The sequence below is a fragment of the Cupressus sempervirens genome, chromosome 6 (genome assembly GCF_028749045.1).
Source record: "Cupressus sempervirens isolate cs-2001-9-10 chromosome 6, ASM2874904v1, whole genome shotgun sequence".
In the NCBI taxonomy this organism is placed as follows: Eukaryota; Viridiplantae; Streptophyta; class Pinopsida; order Cupressales; family Cupressaceae; genus Cupressus; species Cupressus sempervirens.
The window spans coordinates 271774001-271799258 of NC_143123.1; the positions used below are offsets into that span (position 1 = coordinate 271774001).

Sequence of the window (25258 nt, forward strand, 5' to 3'; positions counted from 1 at the left end):
ATTCTTAGAGTTAGATTTAGCTATTTTGTGTGTTTTTAGATCTCTCTTTTATGTTCTTTATTACATTTGCATGTTTAGACCTCAATAGGGTTTCCTTTTGTGATCTCCCCTTTTATGAGCTTAATTACACAAAGCCCTACCTATAACATTCATGTTAGGCAAAGTCGTAGACTCATGGGATCCTTTGATCATGATTCCTCTTTAATTCCTAGGACCCATGATTACACTCAAATTTTTCTCATGATCTTAATCCTATCACGAAGCATAACTCTTCTCACTCATCTCATGATGAGGATGATGCTTTAAGAGTTCTTCCTTCACAAGTTGATAATCTTTCTAATGAATTTGATAAATTGGAAAATTGGCTTAGAATCCTGATAGTTTTGCTATTGCTAAAGCTCTTAAGAAGCTTGTTAATAACTATGATAATAAAATTTCTATTTGGTGTGGTATTCTCACCTTATTAATACTCATGCTAAGCCTTTGACAAAATGTGCTCAAGAGTTCAGATGCCCTCCTCCTTCCTTGACCATCGTTGAACCTTCCATTTCAATTTCTACCACTCTTTCCAGCATACCCACATATTCTCTACCTCTTATGACTAATTCTACAAAAGTTTCCACTCCTTTAGGTGTTAGTCTTCCTAGTCTTTCTCTTCTTGTGAGTGTTCCTCCTACTTCCATTCCTTCTTCATTACCTTCATATAATGTAGTTTCGTTTTACTTATTCGAACCCTTTACCCATTCCTTCACATCCTCCACTAACATCCTTACATATTCCTTCCACTTCCTATACCTTTCCTAATCCATCTAGCATATCTCTAGTTACTAGCGTGTCTTCTAATCCTACTGTTAGTACCTTGGTTCAAACTATCTTTGCTTTACAACAACTTTCTCAACTCACTCAATCTAAATATAATAGTCCTACATGTGATGTGGCAAATCCCCTTTCCTTAGATATCCTTTGTGTTGTTATTCCAAAACATGTTGAGGTACCTCATCTTGAGACTTAAAATGGTAAGGAAGATCCTGCAATTTATGTTAAAACTTTCCAAACTATATGTAGTGATTTTGCTCACAACTATATACTTATGGCTAAATTGTTTCCATGCACATTTTAGGATAGAGCCTTGCAATGGTATTTCTCACTGCCTCCTTATTCTATTTATTGTTTTCAAACTCTTGCTAATGTGTTCATTGAACAGTTTCAGAATAATATTGGTCCACAAGTTTCTTTAACTAATTTAATGCATTGTAAGCAAAATTTTAAAGAGAAAGTTACTAATTTTATTGGTAGATTTAAACATTTGTATTCTCATATTTCTTATCCTGTGCCTGATCATTGTATTTAACACATTTTTTCTCTAATTTACAAAAGGACATTACATATAAGATTCATTTTTCTAAGTATACCTTCCTTTCACACCTATGTGCAGTGCTTCATCATTACCAATTAAAAGTGAGTCAACTCGAGAGCTCTACTCTGATGGCTCCTATTTCTAGTGATAATAGTGATTTTGTTGGACATTCAAACAAGTTCTCTAAATCTAATAACTTTATCAAAATCAAATCTCTGCATCTAGATGGTGATCAAGTGACTACTACATCTTGAGGTACATCTACATTTTCCTCTATCTTTTGTCCTAATTGTCAATATACTAACTTATCTGTACCTTTGTCTAAGGTGATGACTAAGTTAATTCACACTAGTGTCCTTAATCTTCCTCCTATTTTTCCTATTGATCCTAGTAAACATCTACCTAAGTCTTTTGATTCTAATGCTTTCTATCAATATTACTGACAACTAGGTCATGATACTCAAAAGTGTTATGGTTTGAAGAACACCATTCAAGACCTTATTGATTCTAAGGCTATTTATTTTGATACTCAAGTTAATCATACAAATAATTTTGTTACACCACCTAATCAGAATTTGCACATTTACACTAATCCTTTTCCTTCACACTTAGTGAATGTCATTAATCAACCTTCTTCTTTTGATTTCCATCTTTCTTATGATGAGAATATAGAAGCAAATCATGTGGTTAATCATGTTGAGTTAGAGTCTCAACCTCCAATTTTTCTCCACCTCATCCTCAACAAGAACCACCTATTATTAGCTTTAGTAAGTCTGATATGTTTAAGGCACCTAATGGTCCTCTTTACATCACTGCTAGAGTGGCCCATATTCCTTCTCATGGAACTTTGGTTGATCCTTCCTCTATTGTGAATGTTATCACCAAAGAACACCTTCTTAATAAATGATTTCATAGAGATACTTATGATTCAACTCCTATATGGATTCAAACTTGTAATGATTTTCTTTACCGACCTCAAGGTTCTATCACTTTATCTATTACTGTTTTAAAGAAAAATATTTTTACTACCTTTGTGGTTATTCCTACTTATGATCAATTTCAAGTTAATCTTGGTATTCCATGACTTTCTACCATGCAAGATGTTGCTTCTCCTATTCATAAATGTCTTAAATTTCCTTGTAATGGAGTCATTATTATTTTTAATAATTATCTTTATTAACCATCACATCCTGGAGATTGATTTTTATTGGCCATCTCGTCCTTAAAAACTACCTACTCATCTTGATCATCTTTATAGAATCTATCAACAACATAAAGTTGAGCTTAGTCTTCCTAAAGGTTTTTTACCTTTGCCTATCTTGCCTACTTCATTTGCACCTTCTACTTCTGTGCCTATCTCACCTTCTACATCCATCTCTTTAGATCTTGCATCTCAACTTGTTCATATTCCTTCCATGGAGCCAATGGTAGTTGATCCTAATCCTTCCTCTATCCTTCATAAAACTGTTCGTAATCAACATACTTGTCAACATCACAAGAACCATCATGATAGAGATAAGGCTCAAGCTCATTCTCTTTATTCTCATCCTACATATTCATCTCAACCTTTGTCTTCCTTTGATCACACCCCACATGCATCTTTGGAGGAGGTTCAACAAGGTAAAACTATGCATTTGGATAAATATGATTATTCTATTTGTATTTTAGATTCTTTTAGTTTAGATATGGAAGATACTTTAGATGATAGTAGTGATGATGATTTAATTATTGTAGATATTGATTTACCTAACATGTTTTCTATGTAGCTTAGAATCACTCACTAGTAAATTTGGACCTATTTTTCAATGAGTGTTGGTCAATATTTTGATGAACAATGGTCAAAAAATTGCGTCGCTATAATTTCATCAAAATTTTGATGTAATCTAGGGTTGCTGATATATTGATGGACAACCCCATCAAAAATGATTTGAATCTCTGTCATGAGGTGGCATTAGACCACTACTAGGAAACACCAAAACTTTGACAATTATGATAATTTTATTGATGATAGTTCTCATCTAAAATTTGATGTTTAGGAAATTGTTATCAACTAGCTTTCCATGCCTTCGATGGTAGGTCTCATTGAAACATTGATGATTGGGATTTTGTTATTGATGAGCTTGCCATGCCATCGATGACATGCCTCATCAAAACATCAACTAGTGGTTGTTGAAACTTCAATGACAACCCTAGTTTCAAAAAAAATCAATGAAAAAATTTCAAAGCAGGTCCTCTTGAACTAAACTTGGAGTTGCCACTCGAAGATGTCTTTTTCCCAAAACAAATAGTGGAAGTATCATCACCATAGGAAACCTATTGATTTAATGCAATGCTTATTCTCTCTATTATATGAGAGCCAATAACATATAGATTATGTCTTGTTTAATTTCATTTCCTACTTCGAATTGAGAAGACAAGGAAAAATAAATTGTTTACATTGTTAGCACCCTATATCTAGTAGCAAATTGACAGTTGCAGAGCACTTTCTTAGCTCAACTTTTTAGTGCAAACATAAAGAATCATTGGGGATGATCAAACCTATGATGAGGATGATCAAACATGTAATAAGGAAGTAGATGTTGTATTATATCACTACCAAAATCTCTTTTCCAAAATCCATGTTGCTTCTCAGGCTCCATCCCTAGCCCAATCCCTAGCAGCTAACTTGGAGATGGAAACTCTCAGGAATTGAATTGGAGATTTAGCATATGAGTGGAAATTGTCAAAAATATTTAAGATATGATGTATAAATTTTTGGGAGTGGATTAGTAACATCTGATTAATCATAAAGATTGCATGTTCCTACTTCTTTTCTCTGAGGACATTCTTATCAAAGTCCACCACAACCATTGATTTCTTGGGCCTTCATGAAAAAGCATGCTTTGGCAACTTCTTCCAACTTAGCCCTTGTTAAGACTCGTGTGACCATTCCCACAAGGAGAAAACCTTGGAAACTATTGGAGCTTCCAACAAACCCCCAATACCTTGAAGGCTTCATTCCATGAAGAGAGAGAGAGAGAGAGATCTAATGGAATTCATGAAGTAGGATACTGAGCTAGAAGTTATGGGGCTGAATCAAGATACACCACATTTACCACATAAGCCAGCTTGGGTTGATTTTCATGGTTTGTGTCAATGCATTATTTTGTTTCTTGAATGCAGCTAGATACCTAGTAGTTTTTAATTGAACAGTTTGATATATTTTAACAATTCTTGATTCTACAATGGTGTGGAATTAGCTGATGCTTTGATATTTCATAATCCACGCATTCTTCACTTTTATGTATCCTCAGATTTTCAGTTGTATGAGTAGAGAATCCTTCATTTTCTTAGCAAAATGAAAATAATACACCCTTTAATTACACTTGATAAATTATACAAAATGGAACTTCATTGTTAGTAAGCAAGTATCTATTCACCCTGTGATTTTTAATAAATCTTGCACATATTGCAAGCTAATTTATTTTGCCAAAGAAAACTATGATTTCTATGAAAGAGTAAGTAAAAAAAACATGACTCACCACACATTCTTCAATATATCAATTAAAGAAAAAATTACATGCAATGATGGTGCTTTCAACATTTTTATGGGGAGAGTGATCTATCCCTATCATTTTACAAAAGTGATCCAACAGTGTTGGAGACTTCAAAGTTGGAGTAGCCCCATCTACAATAATGACCATAATACCTATGAGAGACAATAATGACATGATACAAAAATAATTAACTAAAATGCTTTTAATAGAGAAATTAAAGCCACTAATGTTTTAACCAGATCATAAATTAAAAAAAAGGGATTGTTAGTCTAGTAACAAAGTATCAATATTGTCAAACTCAGGCATTCTGGCTTAAGTTTCTCGAGAACAAGACAATGGCTGAAGTGAAATCATTTATTGCCAAAAAAAACAATTAACACAAAATTATTGCTGAACAAGAATTGTTTTAAAACCAAAGTGTGACTTTGAAAATAGGAAAAAAAATTAAAACCCACCTTAAATCCAATGTTGTCAGGTTCTCACAGACCAAAATTACATCCTATAAGTTTACACAATGGAAAAAGTTCAAAATAGAAAGATGAGTGTATCAAGAAGATTTGGGAATAAAAAATTGATTGATGTCAAAACAAAAATTGCAACACAGAGTCTTAAGTGAGTGAGTTGAATTTCCTCTATAAGTGACTACGCAATCTTTCCAATCAAAGATGTCTTCTTCCCTAGCCTCCAAAATCAAGTTAAGACCATCCATATTTGTACATCCACTTAATTTTACATTGGTGATGTGCAAGAAACATACCGACAACTCTTCAACAATGGATCGAAAAAAATAAAATAAAATAATTTGATAAGTCTAACACATAAAGCTTTAGAAAAGACCTTACTCTATAATCATCAAGTCTTTTACGAGCCTGGAGGTTCAAAACCTAATTTTCATAATCAAACCAAAAAATTGTTAGAGCCTTCGATCGTAAAGGTCCTTAAATAATACATAATAGAACTTGCTATTTTAAAATAATACCTCTAACAGTGGACAAGAAACTATAATATGCTCCAGATTTGTCAGGTATGTAAAAGAAAAATCGAAAGTTGTCATGGAGGAAAATTTCTTAAAGGTGGATAGTCCGTCTGGTGTAATTAATGTGCATAAAATCAAAACTAAAGACTTCAATTGAGGACATGCACAAGCTATAGACTTTCAACAACTATCATTAAATGCTCTGCCATATCATTAGACACTGTAAATAGTTATATTATCATCCAAAAAGAACTGAAGTGGTGTAGACAATTAGAGTAGCCTTAATGAGTTCTATCCAATTGAAATAAAAAGGAGAAGATCATTGATTGACATCCATCATTCAACACCAAACATGTAACAAAATAACTTTATGTAGGAATCTTAAAAAAAACATTGTCATTAATACTTTCCTTCTAAATTCAAACCACAAATAGATTCAGTCCTTACCTGGAACTACACTCAAATCATGGAGAAATTCTTTCTTTACCCTACAATCTCAATTTCTCATTCAGTTCTTGCTGCTCAGTACCTTGCAACCAAATACAATGAAATCATGATCAATTAGCATTATAACAACAACTTTAAGAAGACTAAGATCAACATATTACCAATATTGTTGCAATTAGTAGAGATCAATTTTAGTGAATGAAGGCATGACGCATTTCAACAAAGGAAACAAAACATTACTTTTAATAACATCAAAATGTAGAATGTAGTAATAGTTAAAAAGGAGCTCAACAATAGAACTACAATGTAAATAGTGAAGAATCATTGTCTGTAGCCACTTAAGCATCCATATGTCTTTGGTTTCTCTCCCTCCCATCCAAAATAATATTCAACCACTCTGAATCGAGAATGTACATGCATCAGCGTTCCATATGCATGGACAATAGGTGGAGCTAAAAAAATGCACCACATTTACTTTAATGACCTGTATCAAAAATGAAAACATGTTGCATTTTCAACTCCACCTAATGTCTTATGCATACCAATTGAGATTGCATATTGAACTAGGGACTCCTTCTGCATTGCCTAAAACCAAGATAGATGAAACAAATTAATCCAAAATACAGATTTATGGAACAAGTGATATGTAATAATGACCCAAATTGTAAAACCATTGGTCTAAGTTGCATATATAAGCCATCATGGTCAAACTGGTCAAGGGGGTAAGGGTATAATTTGGTGTTCTTGGGTGTTGGGAACATTTTTAAGTCATATTTCACCTATTGTATGAGGTCAACATTTAAATGCAATCTCCTTAAAAATCTCATCAAATACCTGTCCCATTGGCTACATGGTTCAAATTTTGATTTATTGAGAGGGTATTGATATATTTACAATCCAATGGGTCAAATTCAAGGACAATATATATATGAAGGGTTGATGCAGGGGGTTCAAAGGAACACTAGGGTCACAAGGTGGTCCAAAAAGCAACATGAAAATGTATAAGTACTTTAAGGTCATAAAACAAATTAACCATGGCCATTAGAGCCATTTGAATGAAGTTTGAATAAAAAATGTACCAAAATGTTAAAGGTTACCAATATGGGCAAATAGGCCTAACAATAGCTAATAGATGGGTTCAACGATAGCTTTAGAGTTTAGTTGATGTTTGAGTCTAAAGGGGTAACAAGAGGCTATTTGACGTAATTGAATAAGAAATACATGTTAAAGTTGCAAAAATGGTGTAAGCCATCAAATTCACAACATAAGGGATTAATAAACAAAATCAATCTATTATGTTTATAGGGTAGTTACAAAGATGGAGATTGGTTTCAATAGATTGTGTTGGTCTACAAAAGATGTAAAAGTTTGATGATAAGTGTAATGGTTGAATGAGTTTTGAGCATCAATTAAGGGCAAGTTTCTACATATTCATATGTTTTGACTAATATAACAATGCTTTAAAATGGTTCTTTTATGGTTGATCTGTTAGTACCTAAATCATATATTTTGGTGGATGAAACCATGGTGAATTACCCTAAATGATTTTTTTTTGTAGAGAAAGAATTGTCAACGGTTTTGGAGTCCTAGTTTCTGGAATTGGGAAACATTCAGAGGATGAAGTGTGATAAGAAGAAAGGGATGACAATTAGTTTATTGGTTTAAGAGGATATGTTTGATGTGAGAAGTTGTATCTCACTGGAATAATTAGAGAATTTTTCCTTGTACATTAGAAAAATGTGTTGAATCGCTATGATTTGCATCATGGTGGTATCAGAGAAAGGGATTAGATCCTCGCAATTTAGTGAAGGTTAAGAGGAAGTCTAGGGTAGACAAAGATGGGTTTGATAAAAATAGAAAGAAATATTCTTCAAGAATACAAAGCATTGAAGGGATCATTGAGTTATGAAAATAAGAAAAGAGATCAAGATGAGAAGAGGAAAAAATTGTGTGAGGAAAGGAGGTAGAGCTATACTACCAAGAAATAGATAGATAATGAGGCTTGATGCCATAGAGAGGAAGATGGGGTTGAAGTAGCAAAATTATGAAGAACTTGAAAATGATCTAATTCAAGATGTTTAAGTACAGATGGATGGTGAAGAAGATGAAGAACCTAGTGCTAAAGAGGTTCAAGGTGTTGAAGAAGATGTGGAAGACAAAGGTTATAGCGAGGACAACAAGGAAGCAAGCCCTAGGGGTCTTAAGTATGATGAGTTAGTGGTGTTTGAGATAATGACGAGTCCTTTGAGTGAGGAGAAGGGTACAATTGAAGAGAGTACCTCTATGACAGAGAGTATGGAGGCTACTAATGTAACCTCGATGGTGAATGAAGACTTAGAATGCCAAAAGGAATGTCACGAGGTAAGTGAAAATTTGGTAGTAGAAATGATCTCAGTAAAAAGGATGCAATGGTGTTGGTGATGGGTCATGAGAAGATCATGGAGGTTGTTTATGCTCCAAGAATGAAGATTTGATTTGTTATTTTTACCAAGATAGAAGAGTGTCTTTGGGTGGCATACTTGGTGAGTTTATAGATGTATGCAACTAGGATGATGAAAATGAAGATATCTGACCAGATGAAGAATAGTGAGAAGGATGGAGTGTTCATAATGCCAAGGAAGAATCTTCCCAAGCCATCTTCCCCCCAAAATGCCTTTGCATGTGTACAATGTCAAAATAGAATATTATCTTTAGGCAGTGAGATTGGCTATTTTAGAAAGTTGAGAAAAATGTGTTAGGTGGAGTTTGGTGATGACCAAAGGAGTCAATTAGACACATCTACATCAACATGGAAGAAATGATAGTCATTAGTAACTATGGTGAAGTTCTCTAGCCACTTGATGATGGGAGCATATATTGATGTTTAGTTTTGATATGTTTACTTTGAGCTTCACTTGGTTTCAAGAATCCTTTCATATTCTCTACTTAACAAGGACAACCACGTGAAGGTGGAAGCTCATTTGGCCTCTCCCCACCTATAATCACTCTAAATTCCAAATTAACAACTAAGAAAATATTTTGTTCATTCATTTAAGAAGTATACCATTGAATCATTATAATAACATAACATTCATTAAGATAACATCACATAACAATATTCAAGAACATGACATAAAATTAATTAAGAAGCAACATTCATAAAAAATTCATCAACACGTTCATAATCAAACAAAGTTTTTAACATTCATTTCTTCTTTTGTTTTTTCATTTGTCAAAGATAAAGGCTAATATGCACATCATGACTATCTTCAACATTATCTTGTGGCTCTTGTGGTTCTAATCTTATGACATGAGACTTCCTCTTATTTTTTTGAGAACAAGGTTGATGCACCCCTGCAATAAGAAATAAATGAGTTTAATTCTAAACATTTTTAAACATGTTATATGTATTTCATTAATCTAAAGAACATAATAGGGATTTTTCTTTACCTAATAGTGCCACAGCATCTACTATTACATTTTGTTTAGCTCCAACCTCAACATGCCCAATTGTAGCACCACGTTCGACTCTGTCACCATGACGTTTTGCATACTACAAAATTATCACATAAAGGTTACACAAATTGCAATTTAAGATGTAAATTTTTATTAATAGTTACATGATAATTAATTTTTGATAGAAATTGAATATGTACCTCTATCATTGTGATGCACATCAAGGCCTTTTTCATGTGTAGGATTTGTGCCTTCATCATCATGAGTAGGATATGTGCCAGGAGTAGAAGGCTATTGTGAAATGTCATGCACATTATTATCATTGTTCAAAATTAACATCAAATAGTTCATTTCTCATGAAATTCTCAATTTATGTTATTATTTATTAGGCCTATTTAATTGTGTATAAACTAGTGCACCTGAATCTTCTACATCTCTTTGGCCACTGGAAGCTGTGTGGTGGCAGGAAATCGCTACTTTATAGCCTTGCTTGAAGCCAATTTGTTTGTCCTCTTTTGTGGGCACTAGATTAAATTCAATGCCCTGCATTTTTTGATAATATAATCAATATTGAATGTATTTCTTATTTGTAATTTTATATTAAAAAAATTATATGAAATTTCATTTACTACTACTTACAAGTCATGAGTGAATTTTCATATATCCACTAGAGCCAAGATGGTGTTGACAAACCTTCTCTTTCCTAGCTTGTGTAGCCTTTGATGTGTCCTGCAACCTATATATATAAAATTTGAAAAATGTTAGAAAAATGTTAGATTATATAAATATAAAGATCACTAATTTGTGCATAATTATATTAATACTACTATGCATGGTGGATTCACATATTTATGAGACCTTAATGCAGAGTGCAATCAAAGTAACAATGAACTATTCTAAACCCAAGAAATCACTGTTAAAAAAAGATTCCATGAACATCCCATGTTTCCCTAACTAAAATTGCTAAGATTTATCTTAGATTAGCATCTCAGTGATAACTCCAAAATGAAAGTGTGTTATGGATGCATATCTATCAAAGTATATGCTAGATCTATATGAAAATACAGATTATGTGAAGATAATAACAATAGAATGATAGAATCATATGCATATGTAAGCCTAAATGATATCAAATGACATGAAATGAATGCTAAAATGATATCAAAATGAAAAAAATTCACTATAATAACAATTCTAAAATAGATGATAACTCTAAATGTGCCTGTAGTTTAGATGCCTAAAACTTGGGTCCTTTTGCTCTTGAATTTCCCTCCTATTTATAGGATTTCAGAAGGGATTGGGGTAAGGATTAGGATTTTACTTTTGACTTGAGGGTAATGGTGAAACTATAAATATCTCATAAGGCACCAAGAGGAAGAATTGAACAGACTTAGTTTGTGAGGATAATAGAGGATTTTTCAATTCTTTTAGTTGTAAAAAAAGGAGAATTTTCAGTTTTGAGAGGATAAATGGATTTTATTGATTTATTAAATGCTCCATTTATTTTCAATTTTTGTCTTTTCCTTTTTCCTTTTTTTTAAATTTCATCTTATGATTTCATGAATTGCTTTTCCTCTTTTTAAAGTGATTTAGGTCCTTTTTGATTTGATAGGTGATTTGATTGATTAATGACTTGATGCTACCATTGATTTGAAAGTTCATTATTTTCCTCTATTATCTTATTGTGTCCTTAATTTGTATCTTTTGATCAAAATTTGTGATATTTTAGGTCTTTGCCAATTTTTGGGTGTATACAACTACCACATACTTATTTTTGTTGGGTGGTGGGTTAATTCCTTTATCTCTATGTCTTATCTCTTTTGCATCTTCAAGGATTTCATTCCACTCTAGCTCTGGAACCATAGAAGGACGCTCATACTTTGGGTTGAGCCTTAGAGCCCTTCTGTATTGGTCTCTCACAGTCTTTAGATGTTTGCAATCTTTTTTAAGAATTTGGACTTTGTTCAAAATGTTTTGACCAAAGATATCCTTTATAGATTTTATGAGCTGATCTTTTAATTCAGGGCCTTGCTCATTCCACCTTTTAACAAAAAACAAAATTGTTAGATAAAAAAATTAGTTTGAGCTATGTAGCTTGAATATATTACAACAAATGGATGAATGAAAAAATTCAACAACCAATTATATGAAGCTATGTACCTTTTACGTAATGTGGGCCCAAATATCTTCAATGTTAAATCATAAAAAGTTTCATAAAAAAGACTGTTTCCTGTAAAATCATCATAGGATCATTAGTCAAAAATGAGTTATGAATAAGTAAACTATAGTCACACTCTAAATAATTTCAATTTTAAAGTACTTGAAAGCTTAGGAAATTTTAAGGGAATCATATCTTAGCCATCAACAATGATGCCTCCAACAATCCAGTAGAAGTAATACAGGCTACTCCAGGAAATGATGATAAATTATCAATGGTATTGGTATATATTCTATCATCATGAGAAGGTATACCTATCACTACACAAAGTTAATCAATGTCATACTATGATAAAATGAACAAGAAATTATAAATAAAATCATATTTAACACAAAAAAATGTAACAAAACAAGGATTTACCAGCTCTAGTTACAACAAGTGTGGATGTTTGCATGTTCCTTGTTGCTGATTCTATAGTTGGCAATTTTATTGTGTTGGCCAGCCTCATGGAAGGAGGCATATGTATGTCATCAACACCCTAAAAATAATCATATATATATATATATATATATATATATATACAATGTATTGTCTTTTTTAAATATAGATTGCAAAAACATTACAACAATAATATAGAACTGTCAATAATAATCATAAAGAAAATAATGTCCATTCTGATGTTGAAAATTGAAATCACATACTTGTAGGAACTACAATGGTACCCTTGTTAGGTGGAACAAATCAGTAAGGTCTCAAAAATTGTTGTAACAAAACATACATATTTTGGTTCATGATCTATAAATTAGTATAAAGCATAAATCTTTGTTGTGTTGGATACAATTGATTAATTTTGTGTTGTCTTTGATGTTACACAAATTTCATATCATTATTAGTTAGTATATGCCGAGCTCACTCAAGCTGTAAATAAATTTTTCTGTGTCTACCGAGCATTCTTGTGATTACCTAGTTTAGAAGGAAGTGTCTACCAAGTTCACTCGAGCGTCAAAGGAAAGTATACAAAAAGTGAGTGTTAACCGAGCTCACTCGGTTGCTAAAGGATTTTTGCAAGTTTGCAATGTTATTCGAGCTTCTGTTGGTTAACAAAGGAAATCATTTTTGAGTTAGTTTCTACTGAGTTGGGCCAGTTAATGAAGGATTTTCTTATTTTTGCATATTAAGCTTAATTGATTTATCTATTGATTCCAACTAACTGAGGTGATGAATATTAATTATTCTAAGTTGTATTTGAGCCAATTTGACAAAGTGGAAGATATAAGTATAAGGTCAAGTTTTTGATTTCAATGTATGAGGTGGATGGAATGCATGAAGATGTGATTGACGATCTAATGGTGAGAAGAGGAAGAAAATTTGAAGATAAATAGAATATCCTTGTGAATTAGAAAAGCTATATTTAATCAAGAAGGATCAAGTACAAGCCATAACATAGATCTGTAATCAACAATTCAATTGCATTCAAATCAGGTCATCTCATTGTTACTCTCTAACCATTATAGCAGTGATCTAAATCTCCTAATAGAGTTGGCTTAACAGCTATTTGCAAATCCTCTAACAAGGTGGCAGGTCTATTGAATTTTCTAAAGACCTCTAACAAGGCCACTCCTAACAGGGTGATTAAATCCTTTAACAAGGTCACACATAACAGTGTGTTTTCTAACCTTTAATAGGTTGGCTCCTACTAGAGCTCACTTTAGAAGAGTGAAAACAGTAACTAGTTGCAATTGGTGATTTTTTTCAAATTGGGTTTCCATGTTAAATCTTTGTGTCATCTATGTTCAATCAATTTTTTTTATGTGTTTGCAACTAAGTTAAAGTAATTGTAATCACAGATTGCATCTAAAGTTTATATGTCAAGCTTTTATCGAGTTACAACATTCTGTATGTGTTTATCGAGCTTCAACAATTCAATTTTTAGTTTGCATTTTTTATTGACATCTAAGGGATCAAGGATTTATTTTAGTAGTAATTGATTCACCCCTCCCCTCTCAGTTACTCCTCTTATATTTCCAAAAATTGGTATAAGAGCTTTTGGTGCTTGCAAAGAAGGTTTCAAGGACCTAAGCTAAAGATTAGGATGTCTTACAGAAGAGAAATCCCCAAGCTGAATAGAGATAATTTTGTAGCATGGCAAGGACTTATGAGGTTACACCTGGCTACCATCAGTGACTTAGGATGCAAGTATCTTGATACTAAATACAAGATTCTCACTAAAACGTTATCTATTGAAGATATCACCAAAAAATTGCCGAAAAGAAGAATCATAACATCATGATGATTGATATTGCATCTGATCTTAGTTATGTTGAATTTGATGAAGTCAATGATTGCAAGAGAACTTATGAGATGTGGATCAAAATGAAAGATATATACGGAGGAGATGAAAATGTAAGAAGAGCTAAGGTTGAAAGTCTTAGAGGTCATTTTGATTAGATGAGAATGAGAGAGGATGAGAACATTTCCATTTATGTGGAAAGGATAAAAGCAAGTGTAAGTGCAATCAAAACATCTGAAGGAGAAATTGAAGAGAAAATTGTTGTAAGTAAGGTACTTAGAACTCTTCTTCCTATTTATACAATTAAAGTATCTTCTATTCAAGAAATGAGATGTGATCCAAATAATAAAATAGCTTTGGATGCTCTAGTTGGGAGAATGACAACTTTTGAATTAGATAATTTTGATAACTATGATCCTAATTCAAAGGTTATCGAATCTGCTTTTAAAGCTAAACTCTCACACAAAGAAAAGGGTAAGAAACCAAAATCTAGTAAATCAAGAAGTGAAGAGGAAGGAACATCAGAAGAAAGTTTAGATAGTGATCTTGAAGTTGTTGAAGCCCTGCTTGCAAGGAAGTATTCCAAAGGAAGAGGAAAGTACAAAGGTAAAGTTCCTCTGATATGCTTTTACTATGAAGAAGTTGGTCACATTGCTGCTAGGTGTCCAAATAAGGAAATCAAAGATGAAAAAAAAAGAAATAAGCACAAAGGCAAGAAGGATTCCAAAAACTACAAGAACTACAAGGAAAAAGTAAGAAATCTTGTTTTATAGCTAAAGATTTTGATAACAATGAAGATGAAATGTTATATATTGCTGTGAAAGATGAATCTAATGATGAAGGAGATATGATGGCACTTATCTCTCATGTTAGAAAAATTGATATATGGATTATTGACAATGGCTATTCACAACATATGACTAGAGACAAAACAAAATTTGAGCACATGGAATATTATGATGGAGGTAGTGTGAGATTTGGAAACAATGAACCTTGTAAAATAAAATGAAAAGGATGTGTTTCATTGACTAAAGAACTTGTATGTGACAATGCTTATTGGGTTGAAGGACTAAAGTATAATCTACTAAGTGTGGCACAATTGAATAACATTGGATTCAAGGTAGAATTCATGAATGGACAGACCAAACTACTAGATGTAAAAAAAAATTTGGTTGGATCTGGCAAGAAAAAAAAGGTAATCTATTTTATCTTGATCTCAGTGATTGTTCATGTTTTATTACTCAAGTAGAGGAAAGTTGGTTATGGCATAAAAGGCTATGTCATGTAAATTTTGATAATCTAATGGAAGACAAGAAAACATAAAAGGATAAGAGGTATTCCTAGTTTGAAGAAACTTGACATGGGTCTATGCAATAATTGCCAAATTGGTAAGATGGGAAAGACTAGTTTTAAAAGCAAAAAATTATCAGTCAGAAGAAGTCTTGCAAATTGTTCATACAGACTTATGTGGACCTATTGGAATAGAAAGCTATAGTGGAGAAAAAATTTTCATTCTTTTTTTTTATGACTATTCTAGAATGTTGACAATAATGTATCTAAGAGAAAAATTAGAAGCTTTCAAAAATTCAAGTGGTATCTAGCCAGAGTAGAAAAGGAAACTAGAAAGAGATTGAAATGCTTAAGATCAAACAGAGGTGGTGAATTCATCTCCAATGAATTCAATAATTTTTGCATTCAAAGAGGAATCAAAAGACAAGTATCAGCTCTTGGTACACCACAATAGAATGGTATAGCTAAAAGAAGAAATAGATCTATCATGGATTGTGCAAGAACCTTGATGATTGAGAAGAAGGTTGCTTTCAAATACTGGAAGGAAGATATCAACACTGTAGTTCATACCTTGAATAGAGTACAGTTGAAGAAAGATTCAAACAAAACTCCTTATCAGCTATGGTATGACTAGAAACCCAATGTAAGTTACTTGGAAGTATTTGACAACAAATGTTATATCTTAAAAGAATCTAGAAAAAGAAAATTTGATGTAAAAGGTGATGAAGACATATTTCTAGGATATTCCTCTATAAGTAAAGCATACAAATGTTTGAACTTGTCTACTCATAAAATTATAGAAAGTGCACGTGTTAGAATTGATGAGTTTTGTAGAAAAGAGTGAAGAAGAAAGCAACAAAGAGCTATAAGATTACAAAAGATTTGTTTACTATGAACCTGATACCCTACCAAATCTATCTAAAATAAAGGAAGCTTCATCTCCTCAGTCCCCAAAATCTCCAATAGTTACTGAGTTGTAGATAGTGCAACTTGAGCTATAGTCAAAAGGACCCAAGTCATAATTAGAGGCTACCAAGCTAGTTCTAAGAGAGCTTGATGGACCCAAGTCATAGACAGAAGGACCTGAGCTTGAAATTGAAATTCAAAATGAAGATAGTGGAACTCACTCAAAGCCCAAAGAGCTTGTGTTAGCAAGATATTTTAGAAGACATCATGCACCTGATAAAATCATTAGAGACAAATTTGATGGAACAATAACAAGAAGAAAATTAAAATGTACATGTTTACTTGCTAAATTTGAACCTAGAAGTGTTAAATAAGCTTTATAAAATGAAAGTTGGATTGAAGCAATGAATGAAGAGATAGAATAGATAGAAAAGAACAAAACTTGGACTCTTGTTCCTAGACCCAAGGATAAAAATGTAATTGGTACAAAGTGGGTATTCAGAAATAAGCTAAATGAAGATGAAAAAGTTTCAAGAAACAAAGAAAGATTGGTGTACAAAGGTTATTCTGAAGAAGAAGGTATTGATTATGGTTAGAATTTTTCTCCTTTGGAAAGACTAGAAGGTGTTAGAACTTTACTAGCATATGCAACACATAGAGGATTTAAAGTATATGAAATGGATGTCAAATCTAAATTCTTGAATGGAATTCTTGATGAAGAAGTTTACATTGAACAACTAGAAGGTTTTGTAGATCCTAGCAAAAGAGACATCGTTTTCAAGTTACACAAATCATTATATGGTCTCAAGCAAGCTCCTAGAGCTTGGTATGAAAGACTTTATAATTACTTGGTATAGATTGGCTTTCAAAAGACAAATGATAACAATAGTCTATATATCAAGGAAGGAGTAGACAAGAAGATTGTGTTGGCTGAAATATTTGCTGATGATACTCTATTTATAAGAAATGATGACTTGTGCAAAGCATTTTCAGAAGAAATGAGTAAAGAATTTGAGATGTCTATGTTTGGTGAGATAAAATTCTTTGTTGAATTGTAGATACAATAGAATAAAAATGCTATCTACATCACTCAATCTAAGTATATCAAGGAAGTATTGAAATTTTTTGGAATGGAAGATTCAAGACCAGTTGGAACCCCTATGTCTACTGGACATAAGCTCTCCAAAAATGATGATTCCAAAGAAGTAGATTAGACCACATATAGATCAATGGTTGGAAAATTGTAGTATGTAGTACACACAAGGCTTGATATTTCTCTAGTAGTTGGAATAGTAGCAAGATTCTCAACAAATCCCAAGGAAATTCATTTGATGGAAATCAAAAGAATCATGAGATATAAGAAATGTATTGAAAACTATAGTTTAAGGTATAAACTTGGAGGCAATTTGGACTTGAAAGTATTTATTGATGCTGATTGGGTAGGAAGTATTGATGACAGAAAAAGCACTAGTGGTGGAGCATTCTTTCTTGGTAAAAGACTAGTGTCTTGGACAAGCAAGGAGCAAAACTATACATCTCAATCTACAGTAGAGGCAAAATATGTGGCAGCAGTAGTTAATTGTTCTAACATTGTTTGGCTCAAACAATTTTTGGAAGGAATGAAGATAGAGATCAAGGATCCAATAGTCATATATTGTGATAACACCAATGCAATTAATATATCAAAGAATCTAGTGATGCATACAAAAAAAAAAAAGCACATTGCAATAAAATATCACTTCTTAAGATAATTGGTGCAAGGAAAAGAAGTTAGATTGGAATATGTCAATACAAAGGAATAGATTGTAGACATATTTACCAAGCCATTACCTAAGGATGCATTTCTATATCTAAGAGGTAAGCTAGGGGTCATTCCCCTATCTTATTAAGTTCACTAAATAAAGCTTAGTGATGCATCAACCAGAGCCTATTGAAGATCAATTAGTTGGTGTAGAATTAGCAAGAGCATATTGTAGATGAATTAGTACTTAAGGTACATTGGTATTAATAGAATTTTTATCTTTGGGATGTGTTGTCAAAGAGGGAGAAGTTTACTGTCATATCTAAGAAATTTTTTGGAACTAGAATAAAAGTAAGGCCAAAGAAGGAGAAGTTTACTAAAAGAGGGAGAAAGTTCTAAATGAACTTGGTAGTAGTTGTTGCAGATAGAAAAAGAATCCAGTGAAAGAAAGAGCTCATACTGACAGAGGGAGTTCTCAAGACTATAGTTTAAGGTATAAACTTGGAGGCAATTTGGACTTGAAAGTATTTATTGATGCTGATTGGGTAGGAAGTATTGATGACAGAAAAAGCACTAGTGGTGGAGCATTCTTTCTTGGTAAAAGACTAGTGTCTTGGACAAGCAAGGAGCAAAACTATACATCTCAATCTACAGCAGAGGCAAAATATGTGGCAGCAGTAGTTAATTGTTCTAACATTGTTTGGCTCAAACAATTTTTGGAAGGAATGAAGGTAGAGATCAAGGATCCAATAGTCATATATTGTGATAACACCAATGCAATTAATATATCAAAGAATCTAGTGATGCATACAAAAAAAAAAGCACATTGCAATAAAATATCACTTCTTAAGATAATTGGTGCAAGGAAAAGAAGTTAGATTGGAATATGTCAATACAAAGGAATAGATTGTAGACATATTTACCAAGCCATTACCTAAGGATGCATTTCTAAATCTAAGAGGTAAGCTAGGGGTCATTCCCCTATCTTATTAAGTTCACTAAATAAAGCTTAGTGATGCATCAACTAGAGCCTATTGAAGATCAATTAGTTGGTGTAGAATTAGCAAGGGCATATTGTAGATGAATTAGTACTTAAGGTACATTGGTATTAATAGAATTGTTATCTTTGGGATGTGTTGTCAAAGAGGGAGAAGTTTACTGTCATATCTAAGAAATTTTTTGGAACTAGAATAAAAGTTTTCCAAAGAAGGAGAAGTTTGCTAAAAGAGGGAGAAAGTTCTAAATGAACTTGGTAGTAGTTGTTGTAGATAGAAAAAGAATCCAGTGAAAGAAAGAGCTCACACTGACAGAGGGAGTTCTCAAGTCTAAATCCAAAATTTCATTGTGCTATGATATGTTGTGTTGCCATCAATGCCAAAGAGGGAGATTGTTGGATACAATTAATTAAATATGTGTTATCTTTGATGTTACACAAATGTCATATCATTATTAGTCAATATATGCCAACCTCACTTGAGCAATAAAGACAATTTTCTATGTCTACCGAGCATTCCTGTGATTACCTAGAAGGCAGTGTCTACCGAGTTCACTTGGGTGTCAAAGAAAATTATGCACAAAGTGAGTGTTAACTGAGCTCACTTGGTTAATGAAGGAAAGTTGGATGGAATCAATTCTAATCAAGCTCACTCGATTGCCAAAGGATTTTTGTGAGTTTTTAGTGTTAACCGAGCTTCTGTTGGTTAAAGAAGGATTTTCTTATTTTGGCATATTAAGCTTAATTGATTTATCTATTGATTCCAGCTGATTGAGGTGATGAATATTAATTATTCTAAGTTGTATTTGAGCTGACTTGACAAAGTGGAAGATATAAGTATAAGGTCAAGTTTTTGATTTTAATGTATGAGGTGGATGGAATGCATGAAGATGTGATTGCAGATCTAATGATGAGAAGAGGAAGTGAATTTGAAGGATAAGTAGAATATCCTTGTGAAGTAAAAAAACTATATTCGATTAGGAAGGATCAAGTACAAGCCAAAATAGAGATCTGTAATCAGCAACTCAATTGCATTCAAATCAGGTCACCTCATTCTTACTCTCTAACCATTGTAGTAGTGATCTAAATCTCCTAATAGAGTTGGTTTAACAACTATTTGCAAATCTTCTAACAAGGTGGTAGTTCTATTGAATTGTCTAAAGACCTCCAGCAAGGCCACTCCTAATAGGGTGATTAAATACTTTAACAAGGTCACACCTAATAGTGTGTTTTGTAACCTTTAATAGGGTTGGCTCCTAAATGGGGTCACTTTAGAAGAGTGAAAATAGTAACTAGCTACAATTGGTGGTTTTTTCCAAATTGGGTTTCTACATTAAATCTTGGTGTTAAATGTGTTCAAGCTATTTTCTTTTATGTATTTCCAACTAAGTTAAAGTAATGGTAATGACACTTAACATCTAAAGTTTATATCTCAAGCTTTTACCAAGTTACAACATTTTGTATGTGTTTACTGAGCTTCAGCAATATTCAGTTTTCAATTTGCATTTTGTACTGACATCTAAGTGATTTGAGAGTTATTTTAGTAGTAACTAATTCACCCCTCCCCTCTCAGTTACTACTCTTATATTTTGAACATATTGAACTATTGTCGTAGCAAAAGATTCATTGCTACTTACTTCTAGACAACATGATCTCTAACACAATTCATTTCTTGTTGCCTCTTTCTCTTTAGTTGGATTTGGATCCATCACAAGTGCAAGAATCTATAGATTGATGCTCTTGAGACTCTTTTTATACATGCTTATAGGGTCATTGGTATATGTGATGTCGTCATCGCATAATATTGTGGCTGCCATATTAGCAACTAATTTCTCTTGTGTAATATGTTCTTTTCCCTTTCCCTAAGCATCAAATTGTGACAAAAACATCACTAAAAAATTCAAAAAGAGCCCAAAAACTTAATAAAAATAACATAATATTATAACATTTTGTAAAATAAAAATTACACAAATTTTTATACAAAAGGTTTACCTTTACTAGGGAAGGGGTGGGATCAACATCCCTGCCTCTATCATCTGATGGATCGGCCATGTCACCCTATGATAAAGAATATATATAAATATCAACATAATGAAAGGAATAGCTTATTTAGCAAAAAAAATTATTAATAAAATGGTATTTTGTATATTGGAGTTCTAATTGGAAGCAATTAGTTTAAATGTTACATATATAGTACTTACAAGTCCCATGATAGTAACTTTTTTTGTATCTATGCGATTCAAATTGTAATCTATTAGCAACCCTTCCCCTGAACTTATTGATTTTATTACACATACAAAAAAATAATTTCCCTCACGCACCTCAAAAATTCAATTGGGTCACTTATTAGTTGACCCAAGACTTGTACTATTTATAAAACCCACAATGTTCCCTATTGTTTTTGGCCTTCCATCAATGTATACAACAATTCTTTTACTTTGATCATTTTCTTTCTATTTTAGATAATTTGCTGACAGTGCATAGCTACACATACTTTTTTTGTATTGAACTATCTACATCTAATTATTGTAATTGTAACAAGGTCCTACATACTCCATCAATTCAACAACTTTGTTATAACTAATCTTTATGCCATCCGTGGAAAATAGACCCAAACCATGTAATGATGATGGAGCCATGTGATATATCCTCTCGTTAACATGAAAATTAGTGTTAATTGGAGGTAATTCCTTGGGTATCCATTCTTTTTGAAAATGTGTGTATCTCAACATAACCTTGATATCACCCTTTCTCTCATCATCATAAGAACATGACCCCCCTTGAGTAAGAAAAATTTGCATGCATTTATTGAATTTTTTTCTAATCTTTTGACCTCTAGTTTGTCTCTCTTTCATAGACCTACTACATGTCTCACTATCCTCTTCTATTCTCACATTTCCCTCACTCGAGGAAGACAAATTTGACAGATACCTATTTGGTGGTACTTGTAGCCCATCAAATGACAGATATAGTTGAAGGAGCGAAATATTTTGCTATAAAATGAGGCTATTATTGATGAAGTTTGCCTAAAATTAATGTTGAAGGTAAAGAGAAAGAAAGCATGTAATAAACTTATACCTCTTGATCCGTGTCATTATGTACGATCCTCATCAATGGGGTATAGTTTCCTGCACATGTAAATCATTTGTCTTAAGTTAGTTACAAATTACATGATACTTATGCTACAAATTACAGAGAGCATAACATGAACAATATGCATACATCATGATCATTGTATACATTTAAATTTTTTTCCTTTACAAAAAACATATTATAATTAATCAGCCCCAAGAATTGAGCATCATAACAAATACTTCAACCTAATCAACACCTAATACATTTCCATTGATCATGTCATCGATAATCTTTTTCATCCATCTCATCATCATTATCACCATCATCATGATCATCACAATGACCATCATCATCATCGTCAATGTCATCATGATCATGATCATCATCACCACCATCATCATCACCATCACCATCACCATCACCATCACCATCACCATCACCATCACCATCATCACCATCATCATCATTTCCACCACCACCACCACCACCATCAATAACATCACCACCATCATGAACATCTTTGCCATCATCATCATCATCATCATCTCCTTCTTCATCTTTGCTATCATCATCATCTACTTCATCTTCCACTTCTTCAATATCTTCTTATTCAATCACATTATATTTTATTGGTCTTCCTCTTGGATCATGTCTAATGACAAATGACCAACTCGATTTATGCGGAACGCCAAAGTAAAACACTTTCTCACATTGGCTTGGAAGAACATAGGGCTCATTTCCAACTAGCTCAAGTGACCTTGTATTAATCATTGTAAATCCATTATCATGTTCAATAGCAATTCTATCAAGGTCATTTTGATTCAGTCCTAGCCTGTACAATTTGACAATGAATCACTGTAGTTATCCTAGAATGACAAGTTCTCTTAGTTTCATCTACCTTTTTTATGTGAAATTTATGACCATAGTAGTACATAGCTTTGTGGTGCTTGACCTATTGTTTCTCAAACATGTCAAAATTATGCATCCATCCATGAGTTGATATTAAACAAATGGGTCATGATAGATTAACTTATAGGTACATTTTCACTTCTTAAACTATTTGCTAGATCAATTACCATTGGCATAACAGTTGGATCTTCATTATGATGAGCTTCTTTAACCAATGAAGAAACACCTTCCCATGTTAATAAGAGACCATTTTGTTGAGATCGTTCAATCCATACCATCATCCAATCAAGATTTTTTTTAATATACGAATGAAGTGCATCCCACTCATAAGCAACTATATAAAATAAATAGACTAGTTATAAACAACTTATATTGATGATGGATAAGAATTAATTAACTATGATAACAACTTATAATTACCTTTCACTTTCCTCAATCTACCTTTCCCCATCAAGTACCCCCCTTCAAATTTGTTAATGGAGTTGGGACCCGAAATGTGGTCTACAGATATCTTTGATGCAAACTTAGAAAGATATTCACTAATGCACACCATGGTCTAGTATACCATATATCCCTTTACCATGAAACCCTTAGGATGTGCTCTTTGTCAAACCAAACCCTTTAAAAATTTCAAGTGCATCTCAACCATCCACATTGACCTAGTTAGTATAGGTCCACAAATTCAATCTCTTGAACTATATGTATGAGATAGTGTTCTTGTGCATTGAAAAAAGTTGAAGGTAAACACTTTTGCATCTCACACAAAATTAGAGGAACTTATATATTCCAATATTTTATGTCTTTTTTTATCAATTTCTTTAGATGAAAACCACCTAGAAGATATTCATCACACAAAAACATATTAACGAGACTCTAGAAAAAAAATACAATAAAATTATAGAAAAGGAAGAGAAAGATGAAAAACTAATATCTATACAAAAAATATAACAAATAACACCTCTAACCTCATATATTTCCCAAGATCATAGATAACCTGTTTGACAGTCATGTTGCCAAAGTTGTGTGGGAGAGATAGAGGTAGAATGTATTGCAATAATAATAAAATTATCTTTTTAATATATTATAAGATAAAAAAAGAAAAAGTACATGCTATTTTATAGATCTATTGTAAATAGAGAAGAATGTGACTTACCTTGACAAAGGTATGCCAATCATCTATTTTCAATCCTAACCCAAAATCACCTTTCTTTGATATGAGGTTGCTTTTGTTTGCAGAAAATCTTGTGGGAATTTTTTTTATGTCTTCAAATATGGCATCATTTTGTTGCTGATGTTAATGACCAAGGAATGACATTCATATTAATCCAATTTCCATTGCTATTTGATTCAAGGAAAAATTTCAATGCACGATTGGATTCATCAATGTCATAACAAAATTTGACCAATATTTATTTGTCACACCTTCCATCCAATATTTTCCATAGTGTCTCTATTATATTCTTTCCAATATGCATAACATCAAATAAATGCATGATTGGGAGGTGCTCGTAGTACATCAACCTACTAAACTCTCTAGGATAGCTTTTAAGTCCTTTTGGAAGTTGTTAATTAATGTCTGGATGACCTTTATGAACATCAATTACATCACTACTAAACAAAAGACAATATCCAAATTGTAATTTCATATAGAAACTTGCATAAGATGGAATGGAATTACCTCGACGATCCATTCTATTGTATTTCAACTTTTATGTGTGAGGTGTCATTCTTTGTGGCTTTGATGTTGTCTCTTATTTCCCATTAAAATGATGTTTTTTGGTAATTCGATACTTATGATTTTTTTGGAGAAAATGTTTTTTCTCATCAAACACATGCTTTCCTAAACTTTTTGAACGACAAGATTTCATCTTTGGACCATAGATTGTACATATAAATTCCCCCTTTGTCTAATGGCCTACAAGATCATGTATAATTAGATGACATGTGTACAAGAAGATTCATATTTACAATTATCACATGCAACTTAAACATACAACAAAAATGCATTAGCACTATTACATACTAAAAAATGCGTTAACAGTTTTACATAACACAATAATGTGTTAGTCTAGGGGAATCATGTATTATCCATGCAAGCATTACATGGAATTGAAATTGTCTTTCACCAATTGGTCTAGAGATGT

General features: G+C 32.5%; 1 pseudogene; it reads left to right on the forward strand.

The window, feature by feature from the left end:
- The first annotated feature begins 8404 nt into the window (after positions 1-8404).
- LOC149552278 (uncharacterized) overlaps positions 8405-25258 on the forward strand; it is a 138365-nt pseudogene continuing 121511 nt past the window's right edge.